A 13,232-nucleotide genomic window follows, 5' to 3' on the forward strand; every position below is an offset into this window, starting at 1 on the left:
TGCATTTCACTCTCGAGGAGGTTGAAAAAGCTCTGTGTAAAAGTCAGAGCGGGAAGGCGCCTGGCCCAGGCGGGGTCCCCATAGATATATTTAAGATCACCTCTTCCCTGTGGGCCCCCCTTTTGGTCCAGGTGCTTAACGCCAGCTGTGTTGCTGATTTCTTGCCAACTTGGGTGGAATCTGTAATAGTTCCTATCTACAAGAAGGGTAATAGACACGACCCGGGCTGTTACAGGCCTATTTCCCTTCTGAATTCCTTTACTAAAATAGCAGGCAGAATAATCTTGGACCGGCTTCTGGAGGGGGGAGAGTAAACTCTGTTCTGTCTGATCTTCAGTACGGCTTCCGCTCTGGCCTGGGGACAGTGGAGCAGGGATTGAACCTCTTAATGCTGGTCAGGAAATACACAAGGGCAAAACAGGGCAACTTGTTTTTGGCCTTCGTTGATCTCTCGGCCGCTTTCGATTGTGTGATCCATTCTAAGCTGTGGTTACTTCTAGAACAACTTGGGGTTGAATCTAACATTATTTATTATCTTAAACATTTTTATAGCGACGCCTCAGCCCACGTTCGCTTTGGGCTAAAGGGAGAACGCACTGACAAAATTCCAATTAGGAGTGGGGTCAGGCAGGGCTGTGTCCTGGCCCCTTTCCTTTTTTACTTGTATATAAATGGATTGGAAGAAGTCTTCTGCAAAGATAGCTTAGATCCCCCATATGTAGGTAGCCGCCCAATACCAGCACTTCTGTACGCGGACGATGCTGTACTTATGTCGCGTACTCAAGTGGGCTTGCAGCGTGTGGTTGATAGCTTTTACCGTTTTATGAATGAGCTGGGCCTAAAAGTTAACACTTCAAAAATGTTCACTATGTATTGTGGTAGGCAACGTAAACCTAAGAGGCCCATATTTATAGCAGGACAGAAGCTCGAATTTGCCAAGCAGTTCTCCTATCTTGGGATACTCTTCGCTCAGAATGAGACGTGGACGCAAGCTGTGTCTGCAAAAAAACTTGAGCTGTTAAGATCGACTGCTGCTCTTAAAATCTTTTCAAATAAATTAGGGACTAGACCACCTGTAGAATTAATTAAAATCTACCAAGCGTGTGGCTGGCTCTACCTATGGTAGTGGGGTTTGGGGTTTTGTAAACCATGCACCCATCCAGATGGCTGAAAACTCATTTTTAAAATATATCTTGGCACTTCCCAAAAGCTCTCCTAATTATAATTGCCATGCAGAACTGGGTCTTTCTTACATATCTGACCTAGTTAAGCTAGAGCCTGTGCTACTATGGCACAGGCTCCGGACGCAAGAAGCAACACATCTAAATAGAGATGTTCTGACAGACATTTTAAAATTAGAGGGAGCTACAAGGATACCATGGGTGAACTATGTTCATAACTTTCTAAAGGATATTGGGAGAGAAGCCTATTTCTTGAACCCTACCAATGTTTCAGCTATCTCACGGAGAGGTTTGAAGAGGGAGGGTCTAGCCTTTCTGGACTCTCCAGCTCCGGACCTCTGTCCCCTCCAAGAGATGTTGTGTCGTAGAAGGAGTCTTGGGGCATTCAACAGCACAGCACACATGTCATACCTGTGCCCCCTGCCAACACAGCACACAATCGCCGCAACAGAAAGCACATGTCTCACATCAATGTGCAGGCAATAACAGAATACTGTGGAACCTCCACCAATGTTGCCTCCAACTACCCAGCCAGTGTGCATGATTCCTCCATCCTCCGACAGTCCATCAGCAACCAGCGTTCCCAGGATGGCACCAAGGGAAATGCCCAGCCCCTTGGCAATTTCCAAATTAACACTCCATCCACCTCAACTCCACAGCCATGCAACCACAACCCTTGCAATGCACACATCACAAATTCACAACCAACATGCAAAACAACATACCCACCCACCAGAAATGACAGAACAACTCACAATGGTAACCTGGGCAAGCCCTGCACATAGCCATCAACGGCATGGCACCTCAGCCACACACTAGCTGAATGTGGGGAGAGGTGGCAACGTGGCATGTGTGAAGGAGACACAAGAACTATGATTGGGAAAGTACACCATGCCAAGTGTGGGATAGATGTGCTAGACAGACTGCAGTATGCAGAACACACCCATATCCATGGCGACATACACCTCTGGTGTATGTAGTGTAGTGGACAGTTAAAATGAAATGTGTATGTGTCTTGTAAAGCGCAATTCCCTTCCCTTTCACCTCAGAACCCTCACCCAGTATTCCCTTTTCCGCAAATCCCTAAAAACTTTTCTGTTCACCCAGGCTTTTTATTCTTAAATTTTTTTTTTTTCCTTTCCCCTGTTTCAGTTTAAACCCTAGCGGTTGACTCCGCCACCCAGGCTTTTTGTGATTTTAGCGCCAAGAAACCGTTCAGGTGTATGTTGCGCTCTACAAATATTTTAAACTTAAACTTAAACTTAAACTGCTGCCCTGAGGCGTCGTGGTGCTGTAGACCATTGGGGAACCCGTCCTGGCTATCCCTGTGTGATGGTCCCTACTGGGTATCTCCAAGGTGAAACCAGGCATCCCCGGCGAATGTGGGGGGCCGTTGTAGAGATGAGGCAAGCTAATGCCCAGAGTTGCCGAGTGTGATCCCTGGTTAGAGTAGGCACCGAGGCGAGAATAATCGAGTCCGCTGACCCTGGTCCACGACCCTGCCGCGTCGGGAATTGAATCCTGGTCCCGGGTCGTTCTCTGCTTCCGGGTCTGCCTCTAACCAGTGAGCCTCACCACTCTACTTGACACACTTGATGCAACTATGTCATCCCGGCCAGTGGGGGAGTACGCAGAAATGTTGCCTGTTATGTCCTCCCCTTAAGCGTGCGCAGAGTGGGATGACACAAGCGCCGAGATGCTCCTTGGAGTAGCCGAGCGCTATAGAAGAAATAAATTAACATAACATAACATAACGGCGTATGCCAGGTCAGCGTAGGGGTGTGAATAAATAGCACGTAGCCCTGGGCATGGTCCTCTTCCGGAAAGGCCAATGTCTCTGCCAGGGTGGTGCCGCTCCACGCGGCCGATGCCATCCACGTGAGCGGAGTTGCCTGCGATCCTGTGCACCTGCCGTACCCCGGCCAGCTGGACTCCAAACCCGTCAGGCTCCCCCCTGTGCAGCCACGCCACTCTAATTACCTCCAGACACCAGTGTGTGTCACGTAGGGCCGACCATGTGCAGGTGAAAGCTCCAAGCCCGAGGGCCGCAACCCTGGCAGCCTTTCAGACCATTCCTGGCCCCTCGGTGCTGTCCAACATTTCTCCATCCTCATTCACATACTACACCGGCATCATCTTCAGCGCATGTAGGTGCCATATGTGAAGCTGTGTCCTGAGGCCTGAATGGCAATGGCCCCAAAGCCGGGGCAGTGACCACAGCACCAGACCCCCGATCAGTGAGGCATAGTTCCATATGGGCATCTTGCGACACGTGCTGCCAATAACCCTGTTCAACGCAACCCGGCAACATGTGGATGAAGGACCAGGATGACCCTGCAGACCAGTAGGACCCACATACAGCACCTAGTTGCAAATCATGAATGGCAGAGTCCGCACCAGTGGTTGCACGGAGAGGAGTAAGAGGAAGATGCGGCTCAGTCCGGATGAAAGCTGGGTCACAGTCACGGAGGGTACCGAACACTATCAACAACTGACCTGGTGCCATCAACCCTGTTCATCGCAAGTCTGCGTCCCGTGGTGCCACTGAAGCTGAACTACACCGGCTGGTGGGGCCATCCACAGCTATGCTGGTGACACTCTGTGAATGGCCTGTGCTGACCGCTGCCACAGGCCTTCACTGCGTTCCAATAGGTCACACATGTGGAACTGTCTCTTGGGTAAGATGTGGAGGACTCCACACCATTGGGCATGCCACATTGCAGGAGCCATCCCCTAACAGTACTGGTGTCATTAACTCTGTGCGCAATGAGTCATGGGCACCATATGGTTGGACCTTGGTGGCATCAGAGCCCATGGCCTGGTGGGTTTCTGCATCTTCTTCTGGCTGGACTGGACTTGGTGTCTAACATGTATCTGTTCAATTCATCTCCACCATGGTGACTGTATCAGCGTGGCCCTGCCCTCTGCATCCTGCCCTGGGGGTACACCTTCCACTGTCCATCGATACACTGTGCGACAAGGCCCCTTGTCATCCCGTGAACCTGCTCTGCACCTGTGACCCTGACCCAGTGCACCGCAAGTCAGCGGACAGTGGCGGCAGGCCCATGCAGGACGCAGCGCATCCGTAGCTACTAACTCTGTGCAGGACAAGGGGCATTTATGGTTGAATGGTTGTGTAATTTCCTACATTTCTATTATAAATACTTATATTTATTTTATTTTTTTAAAGTTACATTTCATATTTTTAATGTAAAATAATAACAAAAGTAAATTAAAAAAGAATGCACTGCTAGTGAAACTGGCTCGGTGAATTTGTAAGTGTTTGTTAGAGGCAGATTTACAACACCCTTGTGCCTCTTTTACACCACCGTTGCATCACTTTTCTGATGAAGCAGTGGTGCAAAAGATGCACCACAATATGTGGCATTTAGAATGTGATGTATCTGGGAGGTACGTCACATTCTAAATCCCTGTACCAGAAGGACACATTCCTACATGAGGAGGCGTTCCTGCACAGGAACATAAGTATGTGTTTCTATAAGTGATTGTTTAAGAGAGTAAGTATGTGCACGTTTCTGTAGAAGTAAGTGTAGTGGTTTGTGTATAGCTGTGCAAGTAAATGGAAGTTTGATAGTTTATTTGCATGTGTGAGTATGTGTGTGAGTAATTCTATGGATGAGTGTCGGTGTGTAACAGGATGTATAGGTGTATGAGTACATATGATGAGCGAGTACATGTATGAGTGACTATACAGAACTGTTGGTGAATGAGTGGATGTGTATGTAGATGTTGGAATTACTGAATAGGTTGTTGTAACTGGTATTGGTATCTCCATTTTTTTGAAAACTTTAGTTTCTATTTTTGAATGTGTGTATCAAAGGTTATATTACAGTGAGGGGAGGTCTGCCACTCGTTCACAAGGATGATGTCATCAGGGATGTCATCAGTGATGTCATTTGAGATGCCATGAGTGATGTAATATGTGACATCATCAGCAGTGCATTGCGGGCGCGCGAGTTATAGTTAGCTGAACTAACTATAACAAGGGAATTTCAATGGTTTTGTATGAGAGAAATGTCCAGCTAACTATAACATGGGTGAAACCTATGTTTTTTTCAGTGAATATATATATATATATTCTTCCAATATATAGACATATATTAACATATAAGTCACTCCTATGGCAGGCCTTGACAATCCTGGAGGCAGAGTGCTTGGTTTTGTGTGAGAGGGTGCCAAAGCATGAGCTGAGCCCCTCTGCAGCTTTCGGAACCATCTCCTTATAGCTATTCTATGATATAGCCATACCATATACTCTTAAGTGCATTATAATCCTCGCGGTTAATGCTAACTTTGGTTTGCTTAATCAAAACATGTCATGTAAGGTGTCAAACACTTTGGAATACTACCCCCCCTACCAGTTCTGGCAGCGGGGGTAGCATTCCACCCTTCTAGAGAGAGAACACATGTATTTACTGTGAAACCCAGTTAAAGTTAAACAGAGACCCAGCATCACAAAATGGATGCTGCTGTCACAGACACGAGTCTGCCCTCCTGCTGCTGAACAAAACTCCAGCAGGGGAGGCCTGGACAATAGGTTTCCTGTCAAGGGAAGTGCTGGCACCTCCACAGACAGGCTTTAGTGTATTGGGGCAGGGTGGGTTGCATATAGTGAATGCTTTTCAGACACTGCCTGGGGCACACTAGGTGGTCCATGCATTTCCCAGTTCAAACCAGTTGCTGGGGCACTCAGCCCTAGCTCTGGCGCAAAACTGGACAAAGGGGAAGGGGTGTTACCACCCCCCTCCCCAGGTCCACCCATAGGAGGGACCTTAGAGTTAGCCCAACCCCTGATCTAGCTATAAGAATAGGATCCCAGTCCCAAGGACTTTAGATTACCCTGGACGAAACTCTGCAACATAAATCTTGGACGTTCGACATTCCATATCGACTGGAAGACGCAAGACATCTCCCATGTGTTCAAAGAGTGACCACCCTGTTCAAACAGGCACCTACTGCATCTTTGCTGGTCTGCAATTTTGAGGCTCCTACTGGATCCAGAAGAATCTGCAACTCAGGACATGGACTTTCAGACATATCTGCTGCTGACCTGCGCTCCAAGCAAAGCTGAGACCTGTGGCAAACACATGAGACGTGGGACCGGAACTCCTGGACATCCTGCATTTTGGAACCTGCACCTACTTCCTGAGGTATCCTGAAGGTGTGCATTGGGGTGCTTGAAGCCCCAGCCCCAAGCATCTTTTGCACAGAAGCTCAGAGGCCCACACTCCACGAGTGTCCCGTGGGCCCGCTTTGTGCATTTCAGCTCGATGCTTCTTCATGGTTCCTAGTTCATTGGCTAGTGAGTCCCCAAGAAGACCAATCCTTCAATTACTTTTCTTTCCTGGTTGCTCCAGGCTTGCTCCAAATTCTCCCCAAAATAGAAGGTCCTCAGACCTTGCTGGTCTGCACCGAAGCCATTCTTGACATTCTGCGTGGATTGCGTTTGCTGCCACGGCTTGTTAGGTCCAATTCGGAATCCGACACTGTAGTCAACTAGATCCTTTATGGGACAATTGGAATCCACCTCCTGGTTGTCATCGACGCTTCCTGGACCACGTGGCTAAAGAGACAAACTTCACCTCTTTCACCTGAAATCACCCAGCATTGGCTGGCAGCTTCCCATCGCCATCCTGGTCACTGGCTAGTGACCCATACTCTGTCCCTTCTGCTTTCAGGTTCTTCAGATCTTCGATCACCCTTGGATCCACCTGGAAACTTTTCCTCTGGTCGTCTGCAGCACTTCTTCACATCTCTCCATTGGAATCGACGATGAAACCCGACATCAAAAGGCACCTATGCACCCGACTTCCCTGGGTGAGGTAACACGAGTACACCAGTGCTCCCGTAGGTCTTGACTCCCAAAGTGTTCTAGTCTAAAAGGGTTCCATCGTAGTTAACCTAGAAGTGCCCTTAAACTGTAAATTTTTAACTTGTTTGTTCTCCTTAGAAAGTCAATGGTAGCCCACGGCTGTGTTTAGACACTGCATGCATCTCCCGTGGGCCTCCTACATCCTAATCATTGGTTGTTCCTAGAAGCCCCAGTGATTCCACAGGCCCCAGGCCTGCTTTCTATTCCAGACGTGGTTCTTATATCACTATTTTAGTATATGGTTTGGGAGGCCCCCAGGCCATAACGTATACTGTGCATCATATCACATGCTAATTAAGGTGCATATTATCTAGATGTGCGTTATATAACGCACATCGCACATTTCCATATCGCCGGCTATCGCCGGATTATTTCGCCATGTTAGCGCGTAATTATCAATGCGCAACACGTAGGCGAAATTAAATCCGCCGATAGTCGGCGATATAGAACATTAGCGCATGAAAACAAACGTTGTTTGCACGCGCTAATGTGTGCCTTGATAATATGGGGGGGTGAATTCAGCATTATGATCCACACCCCCATGTTATCAATGCCTTAACACCTGGTCAGAGTAGGCGTTGGGAGACCTTCGATAAACGAGTTTATCGCAGGTCTTCTTCTCCCAACGCCTGCCATGGTAATAGGGTGTTCCCACCTCCAACCACATTTTACATGTGATTGGACGTGGGAACGCCCACTTTGCATGTCATTAGCGATGTTTCTCGCTGACATGCAAAGTGGGCTTGAGGCAGTCGTTAGCATGCCCTTGTTAATAGGGCGCTGGAAGTATCGCCGCTTTCTCGGCACAATTCGCCAAAAAAGCGGCGATACTTCAGCTTGCTAATATACCCCTAAGTTCCTTGTATTGTACTTTTACCTCTGACCTCATAAAGAGTGCAGAGGGGTTGTGTTTAGAATAAATACATATATATTTGATATATACCTTGTGTGGTGTGCTTTCATTTGATCATTCAAGAGATTATAATTGGTAAAACAACTTGCTTAACTCGTCTCCAAGTCTTAGTCTGAAGGCTGCTCTCCACAGCTACTACTAGGATAGCTTTCTATAAGGTTGACTTTATAACCTACCATCAATAGGGGTCGTTTGGACTCGTGCAAGGTGCCCACTAGAATAGTGGACATCATATACCAGGCCAACTTCTCACACATACACTACATACCCATGAGGGTCTTGAGGCGTTGAATAATGTGTAACCATAGAGACGCTGTTGACAGTTGAGAGGTACCAGAGCATCTATTCTGCTCACTTTGGAACCATAAGTGACCTTTGAACCCCTGCCATCCGTGTGACCTTCTGTCACTCCCTTTTTAGGTCTTGCCTAGGCAGCACGCATGCGCTGCTCTAGGAAAAATGACCTCTTGGAATTGCTCTGGACTTCCGGCCTGCGGCTTGCTGTTACGTGAATCAGCTCGCAAGTGCTCTCCACCACTCGCGGGACTTCCGGCCTATGGTTTGCTGTTGTGAGCAGCGTTTCACAAGCGTACGCGCACCACTGGCAGGACGCTGCAGTTGTATTCGTGGCTGGGCTTGTTTTAAATCAAATATGTGAATTGTTCCCACTTTGCTGTGCCTTTCTTGTCTACGTGTGTAAGTGCATGCATTTCTCAAGCTAGGGAGTGCGGGCTTGTCCCTTCTCACTCTTGCTTACTTACACCAGCTGTCACAATGGGGATCACTGGGTCAGTATTCAGGGCTGGCTAATCTTCACACTTCGGCAACACTGACCGATATGTACCAGTCGGTACATGTTGAACCGCCAAGTGTCCACAGATGCTGGAAGGCCGCCGTGCTTTGCCGTCTAATGACTCTCTCAAAGATGACCTGTCCTGACCAGGGAGTTACTTTTTTCCAGTGTGAGTGGTGTGTGTGCTGAAGCTCTTGTTATAGGTGTTGGGATACGCGTGTCCTATCTGTGAGAGACTGCAGCAAAAAATACAGTTCTGTCCCGGGAGCTGGGCGCTCTGTGAGCAGAAAACGAAGTCCCCTGATAACACAAAACCCCTTTTATCCAGACTCTGTTCTGATTACGCACAGTTTGTTTTATTTTCTGACGTGTAAATGGCACATTTGGGATGCCCTGACTTTGCACTTGTGTTCCTCAGTGTAGCACAACTTGGCAGTCGTAAAGTTCAAAAGAAATAGCCAACTTTTCCCATTGCAAATGGTACATGTAGAGGGTGGCTTGGCAGGTGGTAAATACTGTCTAGGTGCTCCAGTGTGTTTTTTTTTTTTTTTTGCATCTGGGAGAAGTGGGGGCTGGGAGATAAGCTCTTTGCTCCGAAGCCCACATTTTGGGCATGTGGAGATGAGTGGATTGGAGTCTAGATGCCCTTTGGCAGTCTTTAGTGTGGCCGCTCCACTCACTGCCTTTCTGTGTAGCCCACACATTGGTGCATGGTAATGAACCCTATCTCCATAGGCAGACCATGCAGTACGAGCCTCAGTTTTTGTGTCTCTTTTAATTTCTGAAACTGGGTTCTTTAGATATATATTAGCGACCCAGTTAGCTTGTGTCGTAGGTGACTGTCTAGTATTCTCATACGGCTGCACCACTCCCGTGTAAACCTTCATCTGGGTGATTGCACCATGAAGGCAGAAACAAGCATGGTCCTTCATAACACGAAACTTAGAATTCTGTTTTTGATTGCATTTTTTTTCTGTCTCTTGTTCCAACTAGCTTCTGTGAAGTGCCATTTCAGCGGCCTGCAGTTTAAGTGCTGGGTTAAGTGTGGTCTCCTTAACAAATGATAAAATGCCTGTGAGCACTGACAGCATTGGCATTTGTAAAACATCACTAGTAAAACAACCACGAGTTGCTGTTTTTACACTGCACATTTTTATTGCAAGCACATGGGGGTAGTGTTTATCATTTGTTTTCAGTTTGTGATACATGCTTCCAATAAAACCAAGAATTCCACCTTCTTGCAAGGCTAGCAGCATTGGTTTTGCAACTGCTTGCTTGATCTTGTTATTAGCTCCTGTTGGTAAGAACTCCTGCAGCAAGCTAGAGCCTCGAAGCATGAATCGAGGGATTTGTTATTTGTAGACGTGCAATGAAGTCTGTGCTGGCCACCCTGTGGCATGTTTATGCAGACTCGAGGTGGTGCTTTTGCTATAGTCCCCACTTTGTTTCTGGAACTCAGAGTTTGTTGCTTCGGCCTGCACGGGGGGGCTCTCAGAGGGCGCTGTGGATGGTAATCCCCACCCCAGGTGACCCCTAAATGTACATCATTCAAGGTGATCAGTGTGAGAAGTTGGCCTGGTAGGGGATGTTTCCAATTCTGGAACCACCTACTACCTGACCAAACAATCCCCTTATGGTGTCTGGTTGTAAGTCAACCTTATTAGACAAGCTATCCTACGGGTAGCATGGACTAAGCAGCCTAAAGGCTTAACTTAAGAGGTCGTGTTAAGCGAGCTGTTTTACCACATACAATCCTGTAATACCAAATGAAAGGACACCACACAAGTATATATTATAAAAATATATGTGTTTATTACTAAAAACAATCCCCAGTATTCTTTATGAATAAAGGGGCACAAGCGTTAAATCAAAAGCACTGTTTAAACATACAAGTTGCACAATTATGGATGAGGGCGGGTGGCCACTCAAACCATATACTAAACAAGTGGTATAAGAAAGGCCACTCGAGCAGTGGTTAGGCCTAGGGCCTAGGGAATCGCTGGGAGCAGTCAGGACAAGCAATGCTGACGTCGGGAATGGCCCTCGGGATTCGGGAGATGTGCGGAAAGCGCACGCATGCACCAATGTTAACCAATGGTGCGTAAAAGTCAAAGAGTTAAAGTTTAAGGACACTTCCGCTGAACCTTGAGGAACAAAACTTAACACACAGACCCTAGAGGTGTGCACCAGTGTGGGAACACCGGCGGAGCAAAGTTACCTCACCCACAGGAAGTGGGTGCACAGGGTCGAAGTGGCGTCGGGTTTTGACACGCAGGCTCTTGGTGCTTGAAGCTGAAAGGGCTGCAGGCAGGGTGAAGACGAAGTGTCCGGTGGAGTCCAAGGGTGGACTCAAGTTGTAGAGTACCTGAAAGCAGAGGGGACAGAGTCTGGGTCACTCAGCAGTGACCAGGGTGGAACCAGGACGGAACCAGGCAATGTCGGGCGCAATCAGGTGGTCGTCGAGGAGCTTCTCTCCGCTGTCACGTGGGCTCTGGGGCATCTGCGACGTCCAGGAGCAGGTCACGATCTGTCCCACGCAGGTTCTCACCGTCGGTGCAGTCGGCTTCAAGTTTGGAGCAAACAAGCCTTGGTAAGAGCAATCCACGCAGGATCGGAAGATTGCTTCTCACTCGGACCAGGAAGGTCAGAGTCGGGGCTCCTTTTCAGGGGAGCTGGTGTGGATCTGGAGCAACCAGAATCACAAGTCTTCTTAGGTAGTTCGTCGGCACAGGGACCACAAGCCAGCTGGCAAGTGACCGGGCCAACGCGTTGAGCCAAATCGTGCCAAAGGGCCCCACGCAACACTCGTCGAGTGTGGAGGGCTGAACTTCGGCTCAGGAGTAGCTCAGGGTGGGGGCTTCTCAAACCCCGGTGGACAGCTTCGAGGGTCACTCGTGGGCTGCACGGTCAGCGTCTCGTGGTCACTTCAAGATGGCGTGCCCCACGCTTCCGGTCGCCTCCACGGGTCTCAGCTTTGCATGGACTGTGGATCGGGCTGTTAGAAGCTGGGCAGGCTTGATCTCGTCGATCTCAGTTGCTCGAGTTCCGGCGGGAACTGCAACTAAGTAGACGTCGAGGGCTGGATGGTGCCTGCTGCTGCAGGGTGGTCACTCCTTGACCACAAGGGAGATTCTTCGGGCTTCCACGTTGAGATGGAGGGCGAAGGGTCCAGAATATCGTTTCAAATGTTTCTTCCAGGAAATCTGCTGTGCATTGGCACTGCTCCCACTCTTATTCGAATCTGGTGGGCGTGATTACCTGCTAGGTCCCCTCCTATGGGTGGGACCCAGGAAGTGGGTGGATACACCCCCTTCCTTTGATCCAGGCCGCCCTGGCACGAGGGCTGGAGTGCCCCAGAACCGGTTTGGCCGGATTATGCAAGGGGCAGCCTTGTGCGCCCCAGGCAGTGTCTGGTTTCTTTCAAACCTCCCTGCTACAATACACTATCTCCTGTCTGGAGGGCGGTGACACCCTCCTGTGACAGGAAACCCTTTGTCCAGGACCCCCTTGACTGGGTTTCGGTCAGCTCCAGGGGTCCAGACATTTGTCTGTGGCAGAGGCATCCATTTTGTGGATCTTAAGGCCTTTGGAGAAATCAACCGCATTAAAGTGAAGTAACATGTCTTACCCCTCTAGAGGGGTGGAATGCCATCCCCGTCGCCAGAACTGGCGAGGGGATGGTATTCCAAAGCGTATGACACCTTACACGACATGTTTTGATAAAGCCAAACCAGAGTTGCTAAATAACCGCGAGGATTATAAGGCACTTAATAGTATATGGTATGGCATTATCCTGAAACAGCTTAGGGATTTGTTCCCGACGGCTGCAGACAGGCTCAGCTCATGCTAGAGCTCCATCTCACATAAAAACCATGCACCCAGCCTCCAGGATTGGTGAGGCCTGTCTATAGGAGTGGCTCACAGGTTTACATGTGTCCAGATATAGGTTTAGACATAGGTATACTATATCTAAGCAAGGGGTGTGTACACCACCTTACCCCAGCTGAGTGATCAGCCAGTTGTGTCAATTTAAGAACCAGCCAGGGGTGGCAAAAGATATGCTGCAGCCCCTGGTAGGCCTTAGTGGCTCCTGTGCCCTGTGCACCTATAGTGCATTCTACAGGGGCTGACAAGGAGTCCATTTCCAATTGGTATGTGCCTATAGCACATGTGTCATTAATTTAGTGAGAGAACAGCAGGCTGGGGGTCTGATCAGCAGGCCCACAGCCTCAGTAGTCGAAAACCAGTGAAGCAAAAAGCAAAAATTTGGGGTGACCATAGGATAGCAGACCCTACTCTCCTACAATCAGTAAAAGGCATTGTTGATGAGCTGGTGTCTGAAGGGTGTGATCCAAACCGTGGCTTCTCCACTTGACCACGATTGCATGAAACTGTGACACGAATGTCTCGTCCTGCACCTCTCGCTCTCTTCCTGGCGAGCACCGGCAGCGG

Source organism: Lissotriton helveticus, chromosome 1_2, assembly GCF_964261635.1.
Source record: "Lissotriton helveticus chromosome 1_2, aLisHel1.1, whole genome shotgun sequence".
Lineage (NCBI taxonomy): Eukaryota > Metazoa > Chordata > Amphibia > Caudata > Salamandridae > Lissotriton > Lissotriton helveticus.